This window comes from Phyllobates terribilis, unplaced genomic scaffold, assembly GCF_046119375.1.
Source record: "Phyllobates terribilis strain yellow unplaced genomic scaffold, ASM4611937v1 Scaffold_169__1_contigs__length_4117513, whole genome shotgun sequence".
Taxonomy (NCBI): Eukaryota; Metazoa; Chordata; class Amphibia; order Anura; family Dendrobatidae; genus Phyllobates; species Phyllobates terribilis.
The window spans coordinates 1,418,414-1,430,559 of record NW_027362929.1 but is presented as its reverse complement, the minus strand read 5'-3'; the positions used below and the strand labels follow the sequence as shown (position 1 = coordinate 1,430,559).

Genomic DNA, 12,146 nt, shown 5'->3' with positions numbered 1-12,146 from the left:
GGTTGATTAGTCTGTGGCATTCTTTTAAACTGTTGCTTATGGCGGTCTCTGTGAGCTTCTCAGTGACATTCAGCCATCCAGGTATCCCGCCTGCAGTAGACGGAATGTGGCAATGGAACGCTGGCTGCGCGTGTCATAATAGGCTCTGAGCCTTTATATACCTGCGCACAGCAGCAGCCACCTTCAGTCTGCTGCTGGACAGCCAGCAGCAGCAGCAGCAGGAGAGGTAATTAATCAGCAACCCTCCTGCTAAGGGTAGACAGCTGCTCGTTCCACCCCCCCCCCCCCCGCCTTAATTGGTTCTCCTCCCTTCCAACGGTGTTGAGGCGGGTGGGAACAGCCGGGGGTTGAGGGTACTGTGCTAAAAGAGGTGGAGTTATCCAGATCTAAAACGCGTGGATTGCAGCAGCAGCAAGCCGAAAAGTGCAGGCATGTGAGGGATCTAGAGGTTGACAGCATGTCTTCTTAACGGGAGTCCAGGTGGCCATCTCCACAAATGGACTTTTCAGAATCCTTGGGTGGCACCGTAGTCGGAAACCAATTCTGGTTATCGCTTCTCGGCCTTTTGGCTAAGATCAAGTGTAGTATCTGTTCTTATCAGTTTAATATCTGATACGTCCCCTATCTGGGGACCATATATTAAATGGATTTTTAGAACAGGGAGATGGAAAAAGAGCTTGCTCTGTCCACTCCACGCATTGACCTGGTATTGCAGTATCTCCAGGACCGGTGCACCCCTTCTTTAATGCAGTTTCTAAAATCAGAAAGAATTGAATTCAATGCTTTTTGTTCATTTTGCTTGTTTGTCGGATTTTGGGATGGACTCTTTGGCTTTGCTTTTCTTCTCCTCATTGGATTTTTCATGTTAAAAGTTGCAGAAGCCAGATGACAAGCTCATTTTGGTTCAACTTCAGCAACTGTGCATTGCATTGCCATGTAATGTAATGTAATGCAATGCTATCTATCTAGCTCTCCCTCTATACTTCCTTTTGGATAAACAGACATATTAGGCAAGCATTTTGGAGCTTTCACCTAAATAACTACAGGTGGTGAGATAAGCTGCACAATATAATTGACCTTTCAGTATATTGTTGCACACACACCATCTATTTAGCAAATGCCCTTGTTATCAACAGCAGCCTTTTAAACTCACCTGAGCTAACAGGTATGTGAGCTGGTTACTCTGCTGCGCTTAAAATTTCTTTTTTGGTTTGCTACAATGCCTTTTCTGAAACGTTGTCTCCCTCTGCTGGAACACTGACTTCTTTCATTTAATGCCTGCAGACTATAAAAGAGAAACCAACCCAAAAAGTTTGGTTGATTAGTCTGTGGCATTCTTTTAAACTGTTGCTTATGGCGGTCTCTGTGAGCTTCTCAGTGACATTCAGCCATCCAGGTATCCCGCCTGCAGTAGACGGAATGTGGCAATGGAACGCTGGCTGCGCGTGTCATAATAGGCTCTGAGCCTTTATATACCTGCGCACAGCAGCAGCCACCTTCAGTCTGCTGCTGGACAGCCAGCAGCAGCAGCAGCAGGAGAGGTAATTAATCAGCAACCCTCCTGCTAAGGGTAGACAGCTGCTCGTTCCACCCCCCCCCCCCCCGCCTTAATTGGTTCTCCTCCCTTCCAACGGTGTTGAGGCGGGTGGGAACAGCCGGGGGTTGAGGGTACTGTGCTAAAAGAGGTGGAGTTATCCAGATCTAAAACGCGTGGATTGCAGCAGCAGCAAGCCGAAAAGTGCAGGCATGTGAGGGATCTAGAGGTTGACAGCATGTCTTCTTAACGGGAGTCCAGGTGGCCATCTCCACAAATGGACTTTTCAGAATCCTTGGGTGGCACCGTAGTCGGAAACCAATTCTGGTTATCGCTTCTCGGCCTTTTGGCTAAGATCAAGTGTAGTATCTGTTCTTATCAGTTTAATATCTGATACGTCCCCTATCTGGGGACCATATATTAAATGGATTTTTAGAACAGGGAGATGGAAAAAGAGCTTGCTCTGTCCACTCCACGCATTGACCTGGTATTGCAGTATCTCCAGGACCGGTGCACCCCTTCTTTAATGCAGTTTCTAAAATCAGAAAGAATTGAATTCAATGCTTTTTGTTCATTTTGCTTGTTTGTCGGATTTTGGGATGGACTCTTTGGCTTTGCTTTTCTTCTCCTCATTGGATTTTTCATGTTAAAAGTTGCAGAAGCCAGATGACAAGCTCATTTTGGTTCAACTTCAGCAACTGTGCATTGCATTGCCATGTAATGTAATGTAATGCAATGCTATCTATCTAGCTCTCCCTCTATACTTCCTTTTGGATAAACAGACATATTAGGCAAGCATTTTGGAGCTTTCACCTAAATAACTACAGGTGGTGAGATAAGCTGCACAATATAATTGACCTTTCAGTATATTGTTGCACACACACCATCTATTTAGCAAATGCCCTTGTTATCAACAGCAGCCTTTTAAACTCACCTGAGCTAACAGGTATGTGAGCTGGTTACTCTGCTGCGCTTAAAATTTCTTTTTTGGTTTGCTACAATGCCTTTTCTGAAACGTTGTCTCCCTCTGCTGGAACACTGACTTCTTTCATTTAATGCCTGCAGACTATAAAAGAGAAACCAACCCAAAAAGTTTGGTTGATTAGTCTGTGGCATTCTTTTAAACTGTTGCTTATGGCGGTCTCTGTGAGCTTCTCAGTGACATTCAGCCATCCAGGTATCCCGCCTGCAGTAGACGGAATGTGGCAATGGAACGCTGGCTGCGCGTGTCATAATAGGCTCTGAGCCTTTATATACCTGCGCACAGCAGCAGCCACCTTCAGTCTGCTGCTGGACAGCCAGCAGCAGCAGCAGCAGGAGAGGTAATTAATCAGCAACCCTCCTGCTAAGGGTAGACAGCTGCTCGTTCCACCCCCCCCCCCCCCGCCTTAATTGGTTCTCCTCCCTTCCAACGGTGTTGAGGCGGGTGGGAACAGCCGGGGGTTGAGGGTACTGTGCTAAAAGAGGTGGAGTTATCCAGATCTAAAACGCGTGGATTGCAGCAGCAGCAAGCCGAAAAGTGCAGGCATGTGAGGGATCTAGAGGTTGACAGCATGTCTTCTTAACGGGAGTCCAGGTGGCCATCTCCACAAATGGACTTTTCAGAATCCTTGGGTGGCACCGTAGTCGGAAACCAATTCTGGTTATCGCTTCTCGGCCTTTTGGCTAAGATCAAGTGTAGTATCTGTTCTTATCAGTTTAATATCTGATACGTCCCCTATCTGGGGACCATATATTAAATGGATTTTTAGAACAGGGAGATGGAAAAAGAGCTTGCTCTGTCCACTCCACGCATTGACCTGGTATTGCAGTATCTCCAGGACCGGTGCACCCCTTCTTTAATGCAGTTTCTAAAATCAGAAAGAATTGAATTCAATGCTTTTTGTTCATTTTGCTTGTTTGTCGGATTTTGGGATGGACTCTTTGGCTTTGCTTTTCTTCTCCTCATTGGATTTTTCATGTTAAAAGTTGCAGAAGCCAGATGACAAGCTCATTTTGGTTCAACTTCAGCAACTGTGCATTGCATTGCCATGTAATGTAATGTAATGCAATGCTATCTATCTAGCTCTCCCTCTATACTTCCTTTTGGATAAACAGACATATTAGGCAAGCATTTTGGAGCTTTCACCTAAATAACTACAGGTGGTGAGATAAGCTGCACAATATAATTGACCTTTCAGTATATTGTTGCACACACACCATCTATTTAGCAAATGCCCTTGTTATCAACAGCAGCCTTTTAAACTCACCTGAGCTAACAGGTATGTGAGCTGGTTACTCTGCTGCGCTTAAAATTTCTTTTTTGGTTTGCTACAATGCCTTTTCTGAAACGTTGTCTCCCTCTGCTGGAACACTGACTTCTTTCATTTAATGCCTGCAGACTATAAAAGAGAAACCAACCCAAAAAGTTTGGTTGATTAGTCTGTGGCATTCTTTTAAACTGTTGCTTATGGCGGTCTCTGTGAGCTTCTCAGTGACATTCAGCCATCCAGGTATCCCGCCTGCAGTAGACGGAATGTGGCAATGGAACGCTGGCTGCGCGTGTCATAATAGGCTCTGAGCCTTTATATACCTGCGCACAGCAGCAGCCACCTTCAGTCTGCTGCTGGACAGCCAGCAGCAGCAGCAGCAGGAGAGGTAATTAATCAGCAACCCTCCTGCTAAGGGTAGACAGCTGCTCGTTCCACCCCCCCCCCCGCCTTAATTGGTTCTCCTCCCTTCCAACGGTGTTGAGGCGGGTGGGAACAGCCGGGGGTTGAGGGTACTGTGCTAAAAGAGGTGGAGTTATCCAGATCTAAAACGCGTGGATTGCAGCAGCAGCAAGCCGAAAAGTGCAGGCATGTGAGGGATCTAGAGGTTGACAGCATGTCTTCTTAACGGGAGTCCAGGTGGCCATCTCCACAAATGGACTTTTCAGAATCCTTGGGTGGCACCGTAGTCGGAAACCAATTCTGGTTATCGCTTCTCGGCCTTTTGGCTAAGATCAAGTGTAGTATCTGTTCTTATCAGTTTAATATCTGATACGTCCCCTATCTGGGGACCATATATTAAATGGATTTTTAGAACAGGGAGATGGAAAAAGAGCTTGCTCTGTCCACTCCACGCATTGACCTGGTATTGCAGTATCTCCAGGACCGGTGCACCCCTTCTTTAATGCAGTTTCTAAAATCAGAAAGAATTGAATTCAATGCTTTTTGTTCATTTTGCTTGTTTGTCGGATTTTGGGATGGACTCTTTGGCTTTGCTTTTCTTCTCCTCATTGGATTTTTCATGTTAAAAGTTGCAGAAGCCAGATGACAAGCTCATTTTGGTTCAACTTCAGCAACTGTGCATTGCATTGCCATGTAATGTAATGTAATGCAATGCTATCTATCTAGCTCTCCCTCTATACTTCCTTTTGGATAAACAGACATATTAGGCAAGCATTTTGGAGCTTTCACCTAAATAACTACAGGTGGTGAGATAAGCTGCACAATATAATTGACCTTTCAGTATATTGTTGCACACACACCATCTATTTAGCAAATGCCCTTGTTATCAACAGCAGCCTTTTAAACTCACCTGAGCTAACAGGTATGTGAGCTGGTTACTCTGCTGCGCTTAAAATTTCTTTTTTGGTTTGCTACAATGCCTTTTCTGAAACGTTGTCTCCCTCTGCTGGAACACTGACTTCTTTCATTTAATGCCTGCAGACTATAAAAGAGAAACCAACCCAAAATGTTTGGTTGATTAGTCTGTGGCATTCTTTTAAACTGTTGCTTATGGCGGTCTCTGTGAGCTTCTCAGTGACATTCAGCCATCCAGGTATCCCGCCTGCAGTAGACGGAATGTGGCAATGGAACGCTGGCTGCGCGTGTCATAATAGGCTCTCAGCCTTTATATACCTGCGCACAGCAGCAGCCACCTTCAGTCTGCTGCTGGACAGCCAGCAGCAGCAGCAGCAGGAGAGGTAATTAATCAGCAACCCTCCTGCTAAGGGTAGACAGCTGCTCGTTCCACCCCCCCCCCGCCTTAATTGGTTCTCCTCCCTTCCAACGGTGTTGAGGCGGGTGGGAACAGCCGGGGGTTGAGGGTACTGTGCTAAAAGAGGTGGAGTTATGCAGATCTAAAACGCGTGGATTGCAGCAGCAGCAAGCCGAAAAGTGCAGGCATGTGAGGGATCTAGAGGTTGACAGCATGTCTTCTTAACGGGAGTCCAGGTGGCCATCTCCACAAATGGACTTTTCAGAATCCTTGGGTGGCACCGTAGTCGGAAACCAATTCTGGTTATCGCTTCTCGGCCTTTTGGCTAAGATCAAGTGTAGTATCTGTTCTTATCAGTTTAATATCTGATGCGTCCCCTATCTGGGGACCATATATTAAATGGATTTTTAGAACAGGGAGATGGAAAAAGAGCTTGCTCTGTCCACTCCACGCATTGACCTGGTATTGCAGTATCTCCAGGACCGGTGCACCCCTTCTTTAATGCAGTTTCTAAAATCAGAAAGAATTGAATTCAATGCTTTTTGTTCATTTTGCTTGTTTGTCGGATTTTGGGATGGACTCTTTGGCTTTGCTTTTCTTCTCCTCATTGGATTTTTCATGTTAAAAGTTGCAGAAGCCAGATGACAAGCTCATTTTGGTTCAACTTCAGCAACTGTGCATTGCATTGCCATGTAATGTAATGTAATGCAATGCTATCTATCTAGCTCTCCCTCTATACTTCCTTTTGGATAAACAGACATATTAGGCAAGCATTTTGGAGCTTTCACCTAAATAACTACAGGTGGTGAGATAAGCTGCACAATATAATTGACCTTTCAGTATATTGTTGCACACACACCATCTATTTAGCAAATGCCCTTGTTATCAACAGCAGCCTTTTAAACTCACCTGAGCTAACAGGTATGTGAGCTGGTTACTCTGCTGCACTTAAAATTTCTTTTTTGGTTTGCTACAATGCCTTTTCTGAAACGTTGTCTCCCTCTGCTGGAACACTGACTTCTTTCATTTAATGCCTGCAGACTATAAAAGAGAACCAACCCAAAAAGTTTGGTTGATTAGTCTGTGGCATTCTTTTAAACTGTTGCTTATGGCGGTCTCTGTGAGCTTATCAGTGACATTCAGCCATCCAGGTATCCCGCCTGCAGTAGACGGAATGTGGCAATGGAACGCTGGCTGCGCGTGTCATAATAGGCTCTGAGCCTTTATATACCTGCGCACAGCAGCAGCCACCTTCAGTCTGCTGCTGGACAGCCAGCAGCAGCAGCAGCAGGAGAGGTAATTAATCAGCAACCCTCCTGCTAAGGGTAGACAGCTGCTCGTTCCACCCCCCCCCCGCCTTAATTGGTTCTCCTCCCTTCCAACGGTGTTGAGGCGGGTGGGAACAGCCGGGGGTTGAGGGTACTGTGCTAAAAGAGGTGGAGTTATGCAGATCTAAAACGCGTGGATTGCAGCAGCAGCAAGCCGAAAAGTGCAGGCATGTGAGGGATGTAGAGGTTGACAGCATGTCTTCTTAACGGGAGTCCAGGTGGCCATCTCCACAAATGGACTTTTCAGAATCCTTGGGTGGCACCGTAGTCGGAAACCAATTCTGGTTATCGCTTCTCGGCCTTTTGGCTAAGATCAAGTGTAGTATCTGTTCTTATCAGTTTAATATCTGATACGTCCCCTATCTGGGGACCATATATTAAATGGATTTTTAGAACAGGGAGATGGAAAAAGAGCTTGCTCTGTCCACTCCACGCATTGACCTGGTATTGCAGTATCTCCAGGACCGGTGCACCCCTTCTTTAATGCAGTTTCTAAAATCAGAAAGAATTGAATTCAATGCTTTTTGTTCATTTTGCTTGTTTGTCGGATTTTGGGATGGACTCTTTGGCTTTGCTTTTCTTCTCCTCATTGGATTTTTCATGTTAAAAGTTGCAGAAGCCAGATGACAAGCTCATTTTGGTTCAACTTCAGCAACTGTGCATTGCATTGCCATTTAATGTAATGTAATGCAATGCTATCTATCTAGCTCTCCCTCTATACTTCCTTTTGGATAAACAGCCATATTAGGCAAGCATTTTGGAGCTTTCACCTAAATAACTACAGGTGGTGAGATAAGCTGCACAATATAATTGACCTTTCAGTATATTGTTGCACACACACCATCTATTTAGCAAATGCCCTTGTTATCAACAGCAGCCTTTTAAACTCACCTGAGCTAACAGGTATGTGAGCTGGTTACTCTGCTGCGCTTAAAATTTCTTTTTTGGTTTGCTACAATGCCTTTTCTGAAACGTTGTCTCCCTCTGCTGGAACACTGACTTCTTTCATTTAATGCCTGCAGACTATAAAAGAGAAACCAACCCAAAAAGTTTGGTTGATTAGTCTGTGGCATTCTTTTAAACTGTTGCTTATGGCGGTCTCTGTGAGCTTCTCAGTGACATTCAGCCATCCAGGTATCCCGCCTGCAGTAGACGGAATGTGGCAATGGAACGCTGGCTGCGCGTGTCATAATAGGCTCTGAGCCTTTATATACCTGCGCACAGCAGCAGCCACCTTCAGTCTGCTGCTGGACAGCCAGCAGCAGCAGCAGCAGGAGAGGTAATTAATCAGCAACCCTCCTGCTAAGGGTAGACAGCTGCTCGTTCCACCCCCCCCCCCCCCGCCTTAATTGGTTCTCCTCCCTTCCAACGGTGTTGAGGCGGGTGGGAACAGCCGGGGGTTGAGGGTACTGTGCTAAAAGAGGTGGAGTTATGCAGATCTAAAACGCGTGGATTGCAGCAGCAGCAAGCCGAAAAGTGCAGGCATGTGAGGGATCTAGAGGTTGACAGCATGTCTTCTTAACGGGAGTCCAGGTGGCCATCTCCACAAATGGACTTTTCAGAATCCTTGGGTGGCACCGTAGTCGGAAACGAATTCTGGTTATCGCTTCTCGGCCTTTTGGCTAAGATCAAGTGTAGTATCTGTTCTTATCAGTTTAATATCTGATACGTCCCCTATCTGGGGACCATATATTAAATGGATTTTTAGAACAGGGAGATGGAAAAAGAGCTTGCTCTGTCCACTCCACGCATTGACCTGGTATTGCAGTATCTCCAGGACCGGTGCACCCCTTCTTTAATGCAGTTTCTAAAATCAGAAAGAATTGAATTCAATGCTTTTTGTTCATTTTGCTTGTTTGTCGGATTTTGGGATGGACTCTTTGGCTTTGCTTTTCTTCTCCTTATTGGATTTTTCATGTTAAAAGTTGCAGAAGCCAGATGACAAGCTCATTTTGGTTCAACTTCAGCAACTGTGCATTGCATTGCCATGTAATGTAATGTAATGCAATGCTATCTATCTAGCTCTCCCTCTATACTTCCTTTTGGATAAACAGACATATTAGGCAAGCATTTTGGAGCTTTCACCTAAATAACTACAGGTGGTGAGATAAGCTGCACAATATAATTGACCCTTCAGTATATTGTTGCACACACACCATCTATTTAGCAAATGCCCTTGTTATCAACAGCAGCCTTTTAAACTCACCTGAGCTAACAGGTATGTGAGCTGGTTACTCTGCTGCGCTTAAAATTTCTTTTTTGGTTTGCTACAATGCCTTTTCTGAAACGTTGTCTCCCTCTGCTGGAACACTGACTTCTTTCATTTAATGCCTGCAGACTATAAAAGAGAAACCAACCCAAAAAGTTTGGTTGATTAGTCTGTGGCATTCTTTTAAACTGTTGCTTATGGCGGTCTCTGTGAGCTTCTCAGTGACATTCAGCCATCCAGGTATCCCGCCTGCAGTAGACGGAATGTGGCAATGGAAAGCTGGCTGCACGTGTCATAATAGGCTCTGAGCCTTTATATACCTGCGCACAGCAGCAGCCACCTTCAGTCTGTTGCTGGACAGCCAGCAGCAGCAGCAGCAGGAGAGGTAATTAATCAGCAACCCTCCTGCTAAGGGTAGACAGCTGCTCGTTCCACCCCCCCCCCCTGCCTTAATTGGTTCTCCTCCCTTCCAACGGTGTTGAGGCGGGTGGGAACAGCCGGGGGTTGAGGGTACTGTGCTAAAAGAGGTGGAGTTATGCAGATCTAAAACGCGTGGATTGCAGCAGCAGCAAGCCGAAAAGTGCAGGCATGTGAGGGATCTAGAGGTTGACAGCATGTCTTCTTAACGGGAGTCCAGGTGGCCATCTCCACAAATGGACTTTTCAGAATCCTTGGGTGGCACCGTAGTCGGAAACCAATTCTGGTTATCGCTTCTCGGCCTTTTGGCTAAGATCAAGTGTAGTATCTGTTCTTATCAGTTTAATATCTGATACGTCCCCTATCTGGGGACCATATATTAAATGGATTTTTAGAACAGGGAGATGGAAAAAGAGCTTGCTCTGTCCACTCCACGCATTGACCTGGTATTGCAGTATCTCCAGGACCGGTGCACCCCTTCTTTAATGCAGTTTCTAAAATCAGAAAGAATTGAATTCAATGCTTTTTGTTCATTTTGCTTGTTTGTCGGATTTTGGGATGGACTCTTTGGCTTTGCTTTTCTTCTCCTCATTGGATTTTTCATGTTAAAAGTTGCAGAAGCCAGATGACAAGCTCATTTTGGTTCAACTTCAGCAACTGTGCATTGCATTGCCATGTAATGTAATGTAATGCAATGCTATCTATCTAGCTCTCCCTCTATACTTCCTTTTGGATAAACAGACATATTAGGCAAGCATTTTGGAGCTTTCACCTAAATAACTACAGGTGGTGAGATAAGCTGCACAATATAATTGACCTTTCAGTATATTGTTGCACACACACCATCTATTTAGCAAATGCCCTTGTTATCAACAGCAGCCTTTTAAACTCACCTGAGCTAACAGGTATGTGAGCTGGTTACTCTGCTGCGCTTAAAATTTCTTTTTTGGTTTGCTACAATGCCTTTTCTGAAACGTTGTCTCCCTCTGCTGGAACACTGACTTCTTTCATTTAATGCCTGCAGACTATAAAAGAGAAACCAACCCAAAAAATTTGGTTGATTAGTCTGTGGCATTCTTTTAAACTGTTGCTTATGGCGGTCTCTGTGAGCTTCTCAGTGACATTCAGCCATCCAGGTATCCCGCCTGCAGTAGACGGAATGTGGCAATGGAACGCTGGCTGCGCGTGTCATAATAGGCTCTGAGCCTTTATATACCTGCGCACAGCAGCAGCCACCTTCAGTCTGCTGCTGGACAGCCAGCAGCAGCAGCAGCAGGAGAGGTAATTAATCAGCAACCCTCCTGCTAAGGGTAGACAGCTGCTCGTTCCACCCCCCCCCGCCTTAATTGGTTCTCCTCCCTTCCAACGGTGTTGAGGCGGGTGGGAACAGCCGGGGGTTGAGGGTACTGTGCTAAAAGAGGTGGAGTTATGCAGATCTAAAACGCGTGGATTGCAGCAGCAGCAAGCCGAAAAGTGCAGGCATGTGAGGGATCTAGAGGTTGACAGCATGTCTTCTTAACGGGAGTCCAGGTGGCCATCTCCACAAATGGACTTTTCAGAATCCTTGGGTGGCACCGTAGTCGGAAACCAATTCTGGTTATCGCTTCTCGGCCTTTTGGCTAAGATCAAGTGTAGTATCTGTTCTTATCAGTTTAATATCTGATACGTCCCCTATCTGGGGACCATATATTAAATGGATTTTTAGAACAGGGAGATGGAAAAAGAGCTTGCTCTGTCCACTCCACGCATTGACCTGGTATTGCAGTATCTCCAGGACCGGTGCACCCCTTCTTTAATGCAGTTTCTAAAATCAGAAAGAATTGAATTCAATGCTTTTTGTTCATTTTGCTTGTTTGTCGGATTTTGGGATGGACTCTTTGTCTTTGCTTTTCTTCTCCTCATTGGATTTTTCATGTTAAAAGTTGCAGAAGCCAGATGACAAGCTCATTTTGGTTCAACTTCAGCAACTGTGCATTGCATTGCCATGTAATGTAATGTAATGCAATGCTATCTATCTAGCTCTCCCTCTATACTTCCTTTTGGATAAACAGACATATTAGGCAAGCATTTTGGAGCTTTCACCTAAATAACTACAGGTGGTGAGATAAGCTGCACAATATAATTGACCTTTCAGTATATTGTTGCACACACACCATCTATTTAGCAAATGCCCTTGTTATCAACAGCAGCCTTTTAAACTCACCTGAGCTAACAGGTATGTGAGCTGGTTACTCTGCTGCGCTTAAAATTTCTTTTTTGGTTTGCTACAATGCCTTTTCTGAAACGTTGTCTCCCTCTGCTGGAACACTGACTTCTTTCATTTAATGCCTGCAGACTATAAAAGAGAAACCAACCCAAAAAGTTTGGTTGATTAGTCTGTGGCATTCTTTTAAACTGTTGCTTATGGCGGTCTCTGTGAGCTTCTCAGTGACATTCAGCCATCCAGGTATCCCGCCTGCAGTAGACGGAATGTGGCAATGGAACGCTGGCTGCGCTTGTCATAATAGGCTCTGAGCCTTTATATACCTGCGCACAGCAGCAGCCACCTTCAGTCTGCTGCTGGACAGCCAGCAGCAGCAGCAGCAGGAGAGGTAATTAATCAGCAACCCTCCTGCTAAGGGTAGACAGCTGCTCGTTCCACCCCCCCCCCGCCTTAATTGGTTCTCCTCCCTTCCAACGGTGTTGAGGCGGGTGG

At 45.4% G+C, this 12,146-nt stretch overlaps 9 non-coding genes across 9 annotated transcripts; all 9 read left to right on the top strand.

Moving 5' to 3' along the window:
- Positions 1–549: 549 nt before the first annotated feature.
- Positions 550–740, top strand: LOC141208472 (U2 spliceosomal RNA). The gene has a single exon (XR_012278700.1). It is a non-coding gene; the product is annotated as a U2 spliceosomal RNA (small nuclear RNA).
- A 1,124-nt stretch (positions 741–1,864) lies between these two features.
- Positions 1,865–2,055, top strand: LOC141208471 (U2 spliceosomal RNA). Its single transcript, XR_012278699.1, has one exon. It is a non-coding gene; the product is annotated as a U2 spliceosomal RNA (small nuclear RNA).
- A 1,124-nt stretch (positions 2,056–3,179) lies between these two features.
- On the top strand, positions 3,180–3,370 carry LOC141208470 (U2 spliceosomal RNA). The gene has a single exon (XR_012278698.1). It is a non-coding gene; the product is annotated as a U2 spliceosomal RNA (small nuclear RNA).
- A 1,121-nt stretch (positions 3,371–4,491) lies between these two features.
- Positions 4,492–4,682, top strand: LOC141208469 (U2 spliceosomal RNA). Its single transcript, XR_012278697.1, has one exon. It is a non-coding gene; the product is annotated as a U2 spliceosomal RNA (small nuclear RNA).
- A 1,120-nt stretch (positions 4,683–5,802) lies between these two features.
- Positions 5,803–5,993, top strand: LOC141210144 (U2 spliceosomal RNA). The gene has a single exon (XR_012280321.1). It is a non-coding gene; the product is annotated as a U2 spliceosomal RNA (small nuclear RNA).
- A 1,119-nt stretch (positions 5,994–7,112) lies between these two features.
- LOC141208468 (U2 spliceosomal RNA) lies at positions 7,113–7,303 on the top strand. Its single transcript, XR_012278696.1, has one exon. It is a non-coding gene; the product is annotated as a U2 spliceosomal RNA (small nuclear RNA).
- A 1,124-nt stretch (positions 7,304–8,427) lies between these two features.
- On the top strand, positions 8,428–8,618 carry LOC141208467 (U2 spliceosomal RNA). The gene has a single exon (XR_012278695.1). It is a non-coding gene; the product is annotated as a U2 spliceosomal RNA (small nuclear RNA).
- Positions 8,619–9,740: 1,122 nt separating this feature from the next.
- On the top strand, positions 9,741–9,931 carry LOC141208466 (U2 spliceosomal RNA). Its single transcript, XR_012278694.1, has one exon. It is a non-coding gene; the product is annotated as a U2 spliceosomal RNA (small nuclear RNA).
- A 1,119-nt stretch (positions 9,932–11,050) lies between these two features.
- On the top strand, positions 11,051–11,241 carry LOC141208464 (U2 spliceosomal RNA). The gene has a single exon (XR_012278692.1). It is a non-coding gene; the product is annotated as a U2 spliceosomal RNA (small nuclear RNA).
- Positions 11,242–12,146: the final 905 nt, after the last annotated feature.